Source organism: Rhinolophus ferrumequinum, chromosome 13 (assembly GCF_004115265.2).
Source record: "Rhinolophus ferrumequinum isolate MPI-CBG mRhiFer1 chromosome 13, mRhiFer1_v1.p, whole genome shotgun sequence".
Taxonomy (NCBI): domain Eukaryota; kingdom Metazoa; phylum Chordata; class Mammalia; order Chiroptera; family Rhinolophidae; genus Rhinolophus; species Rhinolophus ferrumequinum.
The window spans coordinates 26917415-26931867 of record NC_046296.1 but is presented as its reverse complement, the minus strand read 5'-3'; the positions used below and the strand labels follow the sequence as shown (position 1 = coordinate 26931867).

The 14453-nt window shown below is 35.8% G+C and overlaps 1 protein-coding gene across 1 annotated transcript in view; it reads left to right on the top strand.

The window, feature by feature from the left end:
- EHBP1 (EH domain binding protein 1) overlaps positions 1-14453 on the top strand; it is a 422624-nt gene that overhangs the window by 2832 nt on the left and 405339 nt on the right. The window contains exons 2-3 of the mRNA XM_033124978.1: positions 2981-3092; positions 3204-3425. The gene's annotated coding sequence lies outside the window, so the exon portion shown is untranslated. The remainder of the gene's footprint in view (positions 1-2980; positions 3093-3203; positions 3426-14453) is intronic.

Below are 14453 nucleotides of genomic sequence, written 5' to 3'. Positions count from 1 at the left end.
AACTGTACCTATGAGACAACACCTCTATTTTCTAGTAAAGACAGAGGATGTGATTAACCATGTTAACTAAATTTAAATCAAGGCCTGAGTGAATCTTTTAAAGATTTTTTTTCTCTCTAGCGTTGAAAAAAGAGGTGAAACACCTTGTTCAGATTGCAATTATTCCATCAAAATCCTTGGGGGAAAAGTTGACCAATTATGGGTATTTTTTTCTTTTTATTTATCATTCAAGTTTCCTGTAATAAGCGTGCCTTTCATAGTTCAAAACAAATCTTATTAAAAATAAATTGAGAGGAAGAGGCAACGGTAGTACAAAAATATATTAGAGAGGATTTTTGAGAGGAAAGGTATTGTGATTCGGAAAGAATCCTGCCATTATTGATGTCACAAATGGTCCAAAGGGCTAAAACAACTTTCAAATATTATTTTGTTAGTTGATGCTCACCGGGGGTGCCAATACACATTTTAAGAAAGGAAAACAGCATTAAAATTGTAATACTCAATATATACCAATAACAAAAGATGAATACAAGTCATGTTTGACTTCCAAGAGGTGCTCAAAGTGGTTACCAGCAGCGTCCAGACACTTCTGATTATGGTGAACTATTGTTTGAGCAACGTTGACCAAAGTGTCCACTTGTATTCACTTTTTTAGCACCCTTGGTATATAGGCAATCACATAGTGAGAACATGGATTCAAGAGCCTAGTGTAATTTAGGTTTCCCATATTCTAGACCTATTACTCAGAATATAAAGAGAGGAGTATAGAGTCTCTGTTCTTAAAATCATGGGTAGATTAGTAAATAATCCCAGCAAGATTAGTAAATAATCCTATAAACTGTTTACTTCCTATGCCAAAGTTGATGGTCAGAGTAATAGCTGCTTCCCCAATAATCGTTTAATGTATTTCATTTGGGTTTAATTGCATTTATAGTTTACTTTCCTAAATATTTTCACAAAAATTTTGAGCTTAGTATATTGATTTGTTTCTCTTTGACAAGAGGCAAAGTTGTCTGGCAGTAAATGTATTATGCTATGTGACAAGAAACTGATTGGGGGAGTCATTTAAATTACTCCTTGGCATAATAAAGATATAAATTCTCTCTACTTGATACTAATAAAGAGTTTAGAAACAATATTTTTTAAGGGAACATGTTCAATTTATTGCTTTAAAATGATATGTGAAACATTTGTAAGAATTTAGACAAGTTTAAAAGATAAGTTGTATATTTGGATAGAATATTTTCAGATATGATTCCACATCAGCATTTAAAAAAATCTTTAAATAACCTGAAATGTAATCTTATAATCCTCAAATTGTTAATGGCTAATCAAAACCTTTTTGAATCCCTAGTACAATATATTCTATTCACAGCACTTTTCAAAGGTTTATAAGAAAGAACAGTCTATGAATTACATAAAAAGTCAAATCTCATGAAAGGAATTTTTCTTACTATATTAAGTGATATTTCAAGGCTGACTTTAGTATTTTGTATTCAAAGACATCCCTATTGAGCATTTTTATTAGAAAATTCTTTCCCTTTTCAAATGCTGTTTATAATAAGTTTTTGGTTCTGTGGTATTTCTTTGTGTTAGCCTACCACAGTGCTCCTCTGTTATAGTAAGCTGCTGCTCCATGTGTTAGACTATGTGGGAGATGGGAATGACAAGCCCAGGAAGATCAGTAAAGTAAAACCTGCTTAAGGAAACCTCAGATCTCTGAAGTGAATTGTGATACTGACTAGAAGCAAGTGGCCATTTTATTGAATAGGTAATCAGTTCCACTTTTAGTAGTGAGTGTTACTGTACTAATAATATTTTTACATTATGCTGTGTAAAATGTAAATTATGTTCTCCTTTCTGGAAGAAAATTAATCTTTACTTTTTATTAACTATAATGAAATATTGTCCCTCCCCCTACTAAATATTGATAAATCATACTCTCTTGTTTGTTTTAGATTATGGTTCTGTGATTTTAACAAATATATACCACACACACACACACACACACACACACACACACAGTCTGACAAGTTCAAGAACTCATGCTAGAAAAAGTGCTACATACCTCATTGCTCAGTATCACTACAGTCACCTTCGAAGTACTCCCCTTGGGAAGCTATGCACTGATGCCAGCACCTAGTTCACCCTTCAAAGCAATTTTGGAACTCTTTTTCTGGAATGGCCATCACAGCTGTCGTCATATTACTCTTGATGTCCTGAATGTCATCAAAATGTCTTCCTTCCAATATTTGCTTTATCTTCGCAGGTAATATTTGCAGGTAAAGAAATTTGCAGGTAAATATTTTTAATATTTAAATATTTAAAAATATTTAAAAATATTTGCAGGTAAAGAAAGAAGTCATTGGGGGCCAGATCAGGTGAGTATGGAGCGTGTTCCAATACATTTTTTTAGTGGCTAAAAACTCCCTCACAGACAGTGCCTAATGAGCTGGTGCATTGTCGTGATGCAAAAGCCATGAATTGTTGGCGAAAAGTTCAGGTTGTCTAACTTTTTCATGCAGCCTTTTCAGCACTTCCAAATAGTAAACTTAGTTAATTGTTTGTCCAGTTGGTACCAATTCATAATGAATAATCCCTCTGATACCAAAAAAGGTTAGCAACATTGTTGCAACAAGTTCATGAAGTTAATCGTCAGACCTGGTATATTGTATACATTGTCTCCAGTACGGTACATTGCTCAATCATATTCAATTTTGATACACAATCACATCAAAGTTGTAAGAGTGGAAATCTTATAAATGGACAATTTGGTATTAAAATGAAAGGTGTACACAGGAAAGGTTCAAATACATTTGAATTATTTTATTTATGTAGATGAATAATACAACTGTACAAATTTTCTTGAAGGTAAATTTACTTTGCCTTCAAATAGAAAATCATTGCAATTATTCCTGTATCCCATTCCTTTCCCACTGTATTTTTAGTTAATACAGAATTCTGTTTTTATTTTTTCCAGCATATACTGTGAAGATTAACAGAAATTCCAGGTGGTTGGAGACAAGTGCAATAGGAGAAGAACAGTGATGTCCTGGACCCTGACTAAGGTTCAAAGCTGTGCACAAAAGGGTGTGAGTTCACATATTCTAAGTTCAGGAACCACCTATAGTTAGGTCAGCCTGTGATGAGATGTCAATATAGTAGTCCCCCACTCCCCTTATCTGTGGTTTCGTTTTTTGCAGTTTCAGTTACCCAGTCGATCTTGGTCCAAAAATAGTATCTGCATCTCTCACCATCGATACCGTCATGGCCCAGTGATCTAGGTTCACCCAAAGCAGATGATCCTCCTGATGTATCCTCAGAATGTTAACAGTATCCTACTGTTACGTCACAATGCCTATGTCACTCACCTTACTTCACCTCATCACGTAGGCATTGTATCATCTCACATCATCAAAAGAGGGGTGAGTACAGTACAATAAAATATTTTGAGGGAGAGACCACACTCATGTAACTTTTCTTACAGTATATTGTTATAATTGTTCTGTCTTATTAGTTGTCATTAATCTTTTTTTTGATAATTTTTTTAGTTTTTAATTTCAGTTGATGTATAATAGTATATTAGTTTTAGGTATACCATATAGTGATTAGACATTTATATAACTTACAAAACGATCACCCCAATAAATCTAGTACCCATCTGACACCCACGCTGAACTTGGAGGTGCTTAGGAGAGGCTAAGCTGTGAGCTGAAGCCGACTGTTGCTAGTGCCAAATTTTGGGCTGCTTAGCAAGGGGTTTGGAACACACTGAGGCCAGTTGCTGCTTATTTGTGGTTTGTGAAACTTTGAGAGATTTTGGGACAGTCCACAGCATGAGCCAAGATAGGCTACTTGTATGGAAAAGCCATTGGAAGCGGCTTGGGCTTGCAAACTGGGTGGGGCAGGGGTGTCAGGGAATCACCATGGCAGGGTGAACCATGTTAGCCAGGTTGATGGAGACTCAGATATGGCAGCTACCTGTGTCTGCAGGCCAGGAGGGGGAGGGCTCAACAAAGAAACAATGGCTTTCGCCAGCTTCTCCATCTGGGGGAAAGCTGCCTCTCCAGCCCTTGACCTGAAGTCATACATTTCAATTACTCCCTGTATGTCCTTGGTATCTTTTGAGCTGCTGCCTCGGTGCTGGAGTCCAGAGCTAGTGAATCTGTCAGAGAGTAAGTCCATGCATGGGCCCTTTAAGAATAACACCTGGGACTCTTGCAGCCCCCTGTCTCCCTCAGCCACAATCTCCACTGGTTTTCACAGTCAAAAGCCATGGAAACTTCTCTTCCTGGCACTGCAAATATTACTTTGTCTTTGGTTTTCAGTGTTTGATTATGATATGTCTAGATTTGAATTTTTAGGTTTCTGAAATTCATATCTCTTGAGGTTTATAGCACTTCTTGTGGCTCATACATTTTGGATTTTTAGAGAATTCTTGGACATTATTTATTCAACTATTGCTTCTTCCCATTTTCTCTTTCTCCCTTCCATAACTCGAACTCTAAACTTTAAATCAAAAGTTTGACTTTTTCACTGCTTTCTGTACATCTCTTTGCTTTTAAAGTATATTTTCTTTTGTTCTCTCCCCATGCTTTAGTCTATGAGTATATTTAAAAGCAAAATTTGTGATTATTAGGCAGAGTGTGTTTACTATGAACAAATCATGTCATTCTAACATCACTTTCTTCTTTGCCAGAATTAGCAAATTAGAAGTATCAGACACATCAGTCACAATGTCTGCCTTACCCGGTGTTTCTCCCTAGATAAAAATGACTCAACCACAGGCTATTCCATGGAGAAGTAGAGTTGGGCTATTCTTTGCACAGTGGTGGCTAATCAGATTAGCTCTCTCCATGATTTGGAGTGGGATAATATAGAAGGGACCAGTTAGTTTCAGAAGGAGAGCAAAGCAAATCCTGAAACCAAAGCTGTACTTAAATGAGGCACCATGTAAGTAATAAAAGGGAGATAGAAAGAGCATATTTTCTCTAGAACTGTCTTGGTTCTTGGGATCTATTTAGTTCTAGGTACTGGATGTGTAATCTTACAAGAAATCTCATTTCTTAGGGTGACCTCAATGAGTTTGTCTTTCTTGCAATCGAGAGACTAATGTATCAAGGAATTGTGGCTGAATGTGTATATGAGCTTCAGCAAAATATTTCATTAAGATATGTTATACCTGATAGACAAGATTGGGAAATTTTTATTAAATGTGAGTCTAAATCAATGAATTAGAAACTTACTGAGCATACTCAAAGTATATTAATAAATGAATTGCTTTAGCCTGGAGGGAGGTTGTTCTTTGTTCTTATTTTTATTTTTGCCTTTGTTTTTCATATGAAGTTTTCCCTTTGCCTTTTTCTATTCAGTATTTTTACCACCTTTGTTGAAGACATGCTTATCAAATTCACTGAGGAAAAACATTGTTCAGCAAGATCCTACAAGCTAGAACAATGACTCAGTCTAACAAGATAACATTAAACACATTTTTATTACAAAAATAATATGTGCTCATTGTCAAATATTTAGAAAATTACTCATTCTCTTTTATACAGTCTATATTTTTTGAAAAATATATTTAGGATAATAATTTAATACTGTTTTGTAAACATTTCATCACTTAGAAATCAGACATTTCCAAATCATTAAATATTATTTTATAATGTTGTTTTAATATACCATAATTCATTTAATCAATCTCCTATCAGGATAATGCCATAAATACTGGTTTTAAACATTTTTTGTTTAAAAATCATAAACATTTTTTCAAATCATTATATATTATTCTTTCAATTGCATGACTGTACCATTATTTATTTAGCCAATTTGTTATATTTAGGCAATTAGAATGCTTCCCTCAATCCCCCTTTTTTTTTGTCTTTTAAGATGATAACAAATATTCTTATGGCATTATTTTTGGAAAATTGTGATAGTAAATTTTTCTGAGAAACTCCTAGCAATGTATGAGAATCTTGGCCATTTCCCTGTTGCTTCACCATTGGATATTATAATTCTCAAAATTCCTGTCCATTTTGTAAATACTAATTAGAGTCTTGCTTCATTTTGCTTTTCTTTGAATACCAGTGAAGGTGAACATTTTTTAATATGTATATTGACCATTTGTATTTCTTGTTTTGGAGTGTCTATGCTTATGTCTTTTGTTCATTTTTTAACTAGATTGTATATCTTAATGTTTCTTAATGGCTTTTATATATTAAACACATTAACCCTTTTTTGAAATACATATTGCAAAAATTTCTTCCAAGTTTATTCTGTCTTTTGTTTATGAACATTATTTTTTTGACAGATTTTCATTTTTAAGAAGTCAAACTTATCAATCACTTTGTTTTTGCGTTTTATGTCCTACTCAGAAAAATACCCTCAAATTATATAACTATTTATCTATGTGTTCTATCATATAATATTGAATATGAATAGACTAGAGACCAGCTTTTCGACTCATAATACCAATTACATAACTTCTGGGTGGAGAAACTTTGACATCGCCAGCAGCAGTGTGCTTTGGCTGCCAAAAAACTACCGGGATCTTGGGTCTTGTTTTAAAAGCTTAGGGTCCAGAACCAGGAAAGCTGTGGTCCTACAACATTGTCAAAGGAATCAAGCTTCAGAGTATGTTTGATTTATATGTGCTTGAAATTGTTTATTTTGTTGGCTAATATTTCAAAAATTGTTGGGGAGTCTGTATAATCAAAAGTACTTCTTCATCCTCAAGATAAGGCAGACAATTTCATAGTAAAACAAGGTATAAAAAGTAAAGCTTCAACAGTTCATTATCTTGGAGGTCGTCTGATATTAACATCACAGGCATTAAACGTTTCTCAGAAAGCCTCTATGCTTACTGTAACTACACGTCCATTTCCAATAGCACTAGCACAAGTTTTGCTAAAATTTCCTTGACATAATGCAACTTGCTGATACAAGCATTCCTTTTAAAATCAAGAAGACAAGGATACCTACTACAGCCCTCTACAGGGGGCTACAGCCCTTTACAGAGGGCTGTAGAGGGCCCAAGGAAGTATAATCAGGGTCACTAAGAGGCAAGAGCAGGAGAGATTTAAGCTCTGGCAGAACTTTTAACAGAGTGATTCAAAATTGTGCGAGGGATGGCTTAAGAGGTGGAAAGTTCTTTGTCACTGGAGGTGTTTAACCAAAGGCTCAGTGACCATGTGGTGGAATGCTGTAGGTTTCCTAATGGTAGGAACTTGAAAGCTCACATTTCTTGAGCACTTACTGTGTTGCAAGAACTAAGCCAGTCACTGTCTCATATAATTATGGCAACCCAAGGAGTGACGGCATATTGTAGCCTCATTTAACAAATTAAGCAGAAGCTTAGTCTAAAGGTTTGCCTGGTATAAATCACATAGATGGTTAAGTATGAAAACCTGAGTTTAGGCCCAGGCACTCTGTTTCCAGAGCTCCAAATCTTAATGCACTGAATTGTCTGGAAAGAGTGGTTGCCTTCAATAACCTTCAAGATTTTGTCAAATTCTGAGACTGATAATTATATGGGGAAAAATGTCATGCCTAAAGGGATTTATGTTAAAGATTAGTTTTGTTGGCAGTGATGTTACGTGGCTCCTGTTTTAGTATCTAATTTTTAAGTTGTGAATAAAGTAAAAGTTACTAAAAAATCCACCCATCATTTCTATGTTAGAAAGTTGTTGGATATTCACATACTTGTATCTACCAAGGTACAAATAAGTTGGTAGACAATGGCTGGGATCCCAGACAGATTCTCTTGGGGCTCTGGCAATAAGACTAAGCCTATAAATATCATACGTATGTCTTACAACACTGCATATCAGCAGTTTTGGAGCATGGTGGTGGTTTTTTTTTTTTTTTCCTAAGCTGATCCAGCAGTTCCCATTGGTCTACTTTTATAGCGTCTCAAATAAAATTGTTTTATTGGGCATTTTTGAGTATGACATCACTCAGTTATAGGTTATAGCATACCAGTCACAAAATGCTGTTTAAAATTTTTCAACTAGGCATATATGCTTATATATGTATGTGTATATATATATATATATATATATATATATATATATATATATATATATATGCCTATAATATATATGTGAAATATACATAGATGTAATGTGTGTGCAGGAGATAAGTACAGAGATTGGCCATTTGCCATTGTTATTAGGAAGAAAGCCATGAACACGGAGAGTTTTAACAAATTATGAATGCCAGGAAGAAAATAGTATGGCTGTGTTTGAAAAGATCATGCTATTTACTTGATAGCCTCTGCCAGGGCAAAGTTACAGCTGTGACCCTGCTTTACAGATCATTTAAACAGGCTTTTCTTTATGTCACTGACACTTTAGTCCCATCCAAAGAGCTTTGCCATCAGTAAATAGTAATTATTATGTGTCAGAAGGTAGCCTATGAGCAGCTCCAGTGTTAATAACACCATAAATAAATCAATAGAAACACACATTAGGTAAATGTTTTTTCAACTTATTAGACCTGTTAGAAAAAAAATAGATTATAATTAAAAAAATTATAAATACTGATCTGTGTATGTAAAAATCAGGGTTATCTTTTTAATGTGTTTTTCTCATCCTCTTACTTTCTTATCTTTCTATATTCTTTGTAGTTGAACATTGCTCTTATTATCATTCCTTAATGTCTTATTATCTTTGTATTCATCCGGCTAAGGAGAAACATGGGGTGGTGAAAAGAGGCAATCAGACTGGTTTTGAGCATCACTACTGCCTAGCTGTGTCAGTTGAATTCTCTAAGATTTAATTTGTTCATCTACAATAATACCCACTTACCCAACAGTCATTTTTGCACAGATGAAAGGAAATCATGAACATGAAGGTGTTCTGTAAACTGTGAAATATCATACCAAATTCAGGTCCAAAGGTCTACGCATATTTCTTTCAGATTGGTGTTTGATGGAGATGCAAAAGACCTATAAACTATCTTTCAAATAACTCACAATGGAAATAACTCATGGTAGAACATAGGGGAAACATATTTTATGAAACTCTTTTCTGTTTTTTATTATTTTAGCTTTCATGGAGAATTATCAGGGATACTGATCATGTTTATTCTACCATCTTTCCCCGAAAATAAGGCCTAGCCAGACAATCAGCTCTAATGCATCTTTTGGAACAAAAATTAATATAAGACCCAGTCTTATTTTACTATAAAATATGACCGGGTCTTATATAATAATATAATATAATAATATAATATAATAATATAATATGATATAAATAATATATAATAAATACTGAGTCTTATATTAATTTTTGCTCCAAAAGACGCATTAGAACTGATTTCTGGCTAGGTCTTATTTTCAGGGAAATGGGTAGTGAAAATTCCTGTGGTTGTTATTATAGTTGTTATTCTAATGATGTAAGACATGCTAGAAGCAAATCATGAGCAACTAAGAGAAGGGGAGAACATACGTCGGTATGCTTGGAATTTAATAAACATTATTGAATTAATACATATGAATGTACCCAATATCCCCATCTTATGTTAATCTTTGGAAATTTAAGAGAGAAATGGCTTGGCAATTGCTTTGAGGCTTTGTTTTTCTGCTGTGATTTGGCACTGCAGGAGTAGGTGGGACAGCAAGATTGAATTTCTGAAGCATTCTACTGCCTGAAACGTTCCCAAAAGTCACACAAGGCACTAAGGGGGGACCTGTGGAAAAATGATCTCTTGACTTTTTTCAGAATGTGACTAGAATTTCAAATTGCTTTGTTTATAATAAGTTAGTTGGCATTTTCTTTCCTTTATCCTTAAAAGGAATGCTTGATCCTTTAAAAGCTTTTGGGAGGGGCAAACTTTTTTATTTAACATTCTGTCACTGAGGTAGAAGACTGGTTCAGATTTGAATGGTACAGTGCTGTTTTGTGCTTTCATAGGTGCTTCTCAGAGTTTTCCAGTCTGAGAACTGCAAGAAATGTCATTCCGGAGTGGCAGGTTGTGAGTCCTGCAAAAGGCCAGGGAGACAGACAGTGGGCAATGTATAGCGAGAGAAGAGAGAAGGGAGGAGACTGGAGAGATCATGGCTCCTTGCCCGTTCATGAGTGGATTGTTCACTTGGTGTTCTTCTTCTATGGTGACCCAAATGCTTCTTTAACTCAGCCTGTGATTTTTAGGAAAAAGAAATGCTTCAAATTCTAACGACTCAGATCTGTATGAGCAGCGTATTAGTGCTGTGTGGTTTGTGTGTTTTCGTGTGTGTTATACAGGTTTGGATTACAATAATTCCTCTTATTTGTATAAGGTTTTGTAGGTTTTAGAGCACTTTATGCTCTTAATCCTCACAATCAACATGGATAGAAGGGTACAGATGGCTCCTGACTCACAATAGCTTCATTTTAGCCTGCTGCTTTTATGACCTTTATTATTGTAAATATGACTCTCCCAGTATTGGCCAAATCTTGCCATTGTGATGCCTGGGACTCATCATAGGTGACAGGAGAACTGAAGCTGCTATGTTGATTGGTGCTAGGAGCAAAGTAGAAAACCTTTTGATTTTATGGATGCAGGAAGTATAGATGAAGCAAATCAGAATCAGGCAATACTCTTGCAAAAGCATTGTCTATTTATACTGAAAAATAGCTACTCCAAGACATCAAGGGAAGACATTTTTATTGTAAGCAAAAGCTAGGTGTATCACTTTTGGAATATAGTTGGCAAAACATTAACTGTTCAGGGAAGAAGCTACAAGAGCCAGTAGAGTAACATCAAATAATTTGCCCACAAAGTCTGCCAAAGATGAAGACTACTGTGTGCTACAGGTATTTAATAATGATAAAATCAGCAGCAGAGATGGGAAGAGAATGAGGAGATGCAGGAAGAGGAGAAAAGGAACACAGCAATAAGGAAAACTTTAACATTCAAAGAAATTTATACCCACTGAATCTGCAATGATAGTGTTTAGGCAGATGGGCTTAATTTAGGTCACAGTTTGAAGGTCTTAAAGCCTTGAAGCATTTAATTGCATCGGGGAGATGTATCAGAAAAATCAAATATCTTTAGTTAGAACTTCTTTGCACTGGTATTTTAAGAAGCCTCAGCCAGTCAATAAGAGGATCATTTAAAATATTGATGTTTTCTTTATAAACTTAGAAAATCACTGTAAAAGCATGTAGTTGTCTTGATTGATTTTGGTATTTTTATAATACATAATGAGTCTTCAGGAATACTATTGTCATTTACAATCTTATAGATAATATAGGTTTAACTTATGGAAACTCAACTTGTAACCAATATCCAGGAATAAATTATATCATAAATACTTAACATGTTAGGGCCAGTTTATAAATGAAAAACAGACTACCAGCAGTAAATGACTTGTTGACTTCCCTTTAAAACAGGTAGATGAGGTCACGTAATGCCAGATTGCTAGACTGAGATTTAAAGATGCTTCCCTTTCTCTCTTACCTGAGAAACACATGTTTTTCAAAGACCATCAAGCAAATACGCATGTAACATCTGAAGGACTCCAATCTTAATATCATGGCAGCATCAAGTAAATTAGCTGATGTGCATATTATATTTGTTATGAAGTATCAATGGTTAAATTCAATTAAAATTTATCAGATAAAAACTATTTAATGCAAAAGAAGTAGGCAGCCGTGCTTTGGAATAATTCACCTATGTCATCTTTGAAATAGGCGAGTAACCATGTTATTGTTTTAATCTGAAGGTCCTCCTTCAGACTGAATCTAATCCGTCTACCTGGAATTCATCTTTTCCTTTCTTCTTCAGAAACTCGTTATCTTCATTGTTCCTCACTCTCCCCTACCTACCTTCAACCTCTTTCTCTGCCTAACTTCTTCTTATGAACCTAAACAGTCTGAACAGGCTCAGGTCCCTCCCATCTTAACACACACACACACACACACACACACACACACACACACACAGCCCTCACTGAACCAGTTATATCCTCACCTTTCTCCTTCTCCTTAAAGCCAAAATTCCTAGAAGAGTTTCCCATATTCACTCTCTTCATATTCTCATTTCCTCCCAAACACTCAACTCTTTGTAATCTAGCTTCAGCCTCATCATGCTTTTAGAGTTGTTTTCTCACCAAGTCACAAATGACCTCTATTTGCTAAATCTGATACCTAGTTCTCTATATCATTTTTTGACTTTTCAGTAGCATTTAATACTACTGCCCACTCCCATTTTCTTGAATCTTCCTCTCCCTGGGCTTCCATGTCTGCAAACTCTCTTGCTTTTTCTCCTATTCTTTTTCTCAGTTTCCTTGTCTCTTCTTCTGCCTGTGCCTGAAATGTTACTGTTCCTCAAGTTTCCCTTGTCAGCCCCTTTCTTTATTCACTGGATGATTTAATCTACTTCTGTGTTTTCAGCCTTCATTAGGAAGAAAACACAATTTATGCTTTTACCCCAAATCTCTTCTCATGAAGGTCTAACTTGGAGCTTCACTTTGAAGTCCTACAGACACTTATCTCAATTTGGACCCCCCCCCCAAAAAAAATAAAGCCTAAGATAAGGGCTTAGATGTGTGAATTTTGTTTTAGAAAGATAATTCCACAAAGCAGGAGTGAGGGAGCAGGAATAGTAAGATAAAGAAGGAGGAAAAGCCAGTGAAGGATACATTATTGAGCTGGTAATCATTGCGGACATAGACTGGTAATCAGTGTCTATGTGACATGGCGTTCTCTCTGAAGGAAGGGAGATGGGGGCATTATCCATCGGTTCCCAGTGTCCATTGATTGAAGATTGACACCAGGAAATGGTAAGTTGAGGCATTTCTCGGCTCTAGGTTTAGTGGACTTTCCCAGCTCTGGAGAGAACTGTGAGGCAGAAAAAGAAGGATACTGTTATAGTACAGGGACCAGTTCTCCTCAGCTACATAGAAATGAAAGGTGAATCATTGGGGTAGGAAGCAGGGCACAAAAAGCATTGCTCCACAACATTCTAAAACTGAACTGACTCCCCAGTGGCCGACTTTCTTTCTGTATCCCTTTCTCAGTGACTGAGTCTACCATCTTCTCAGCAGCCCAAACCAATCACCTGAGCAGCATCTTGGACTCTCTCATCATAATGTCCTATGTATTTTTTGCCTTCCTACAACAACCTCCTAATTTATACTTTGCCCCATTTACATCTGTTACCCTTGCTGTAATCAGAATGATATTTTAAAACATTCATTGGATTATGTTACTTGCATGTTCAAAACGCCTCAGTAGTTCTCTCCTTTACTCTTAGAATAAAGACCCAAATTCTGAATATGGCCTTTGGGTCCCTCCATTATCTGACTCTTGCTCATACCCCTCTCTTTGTTTCTCAACACTCCCCACTCCACTGTCAACATTCCAGCCTTGTTGACCTTTTTTCAGTTCTGTGGATGCACTATATTTTCTTTTATATTTAGATTTTTATACATGCTACGTCTTAGTCCATTTGGGCTACTATACCAAAATACCACAGACTGGGCCTTCATAGTCTGCAGTTCCATTTTATATTGTACTCCTTTCACAAAGGCAGAAGGAATAGAATGTGTAAAGGCCCTGAGACAGGAATAACATGGCTTTTTAAGGAAACAGGGTACATTTTGGGCAGCTTCAAGCACATGGTACTTGGTAGGACATGGCAGCAATGAGGCTGGTCTCACACATTGTGGCCAGATTGCAAAGGGCCTTGAATGATTTTGGATTTTAATGAGTAGACAAAGGTAGAACCATTGAGGAGATTTTACCAGGAGAGTAACATAGTCTTAGGTCATAATTATTGTAGATAACAAGTTCTGCAAAGTAGTGGCAGTTGTGATAAAGAAAAGGACTGGATTTGAGAGACTTCTTAGTTGACAAAGTATTTTTTAATCTTTTAAAATGCATTTTATTGCTGGTAGCAAAAGTAAGGAAAACTTAGAGGCCAAGAACTAAATGCAAGTGGGAACCCAGGAAATATGCAAAAACCTGGAGAGCTTTTGCTTTGAAGGCATTTGTCAAATGAGTGAATGCAATGGTCAAGTTATGTGCAAAGTGAGAAGTGTAATTATGGATCCCTCCACCTCTGCTTAAAGCTGGGTTTCCAAAAGACTACCCCTTTTGTGTAAGGATGAACTACAAATAAACCTACTGTCTTTCCTCCACCCCCAGAAAACTGCAAGGAAAATTGCCTGCCTTAAGAATTGACTTCTAAATGGAGGGAGAGAAAAAATATCCCTTGAGAATTTATAACATAGCCAGAAGTCACATAGGCTTGCAGCCCCAATTCATGGTATACCTGCAAATCCAAAAAAACTCAAGTCAACAATTCAGTTTAAAGTAAACTTCCATGTGTAGCTCCCAGGCACTTAGGAGAAATAAATGCAAATCTGTCCTGGAGGTATCCATCTTAAACACAGGCCTCAAAGAATTCCCATCAAAGAAATGTGAATTCCATAAAGAAATATGAATGCATGGCCAAAATCACAAAAT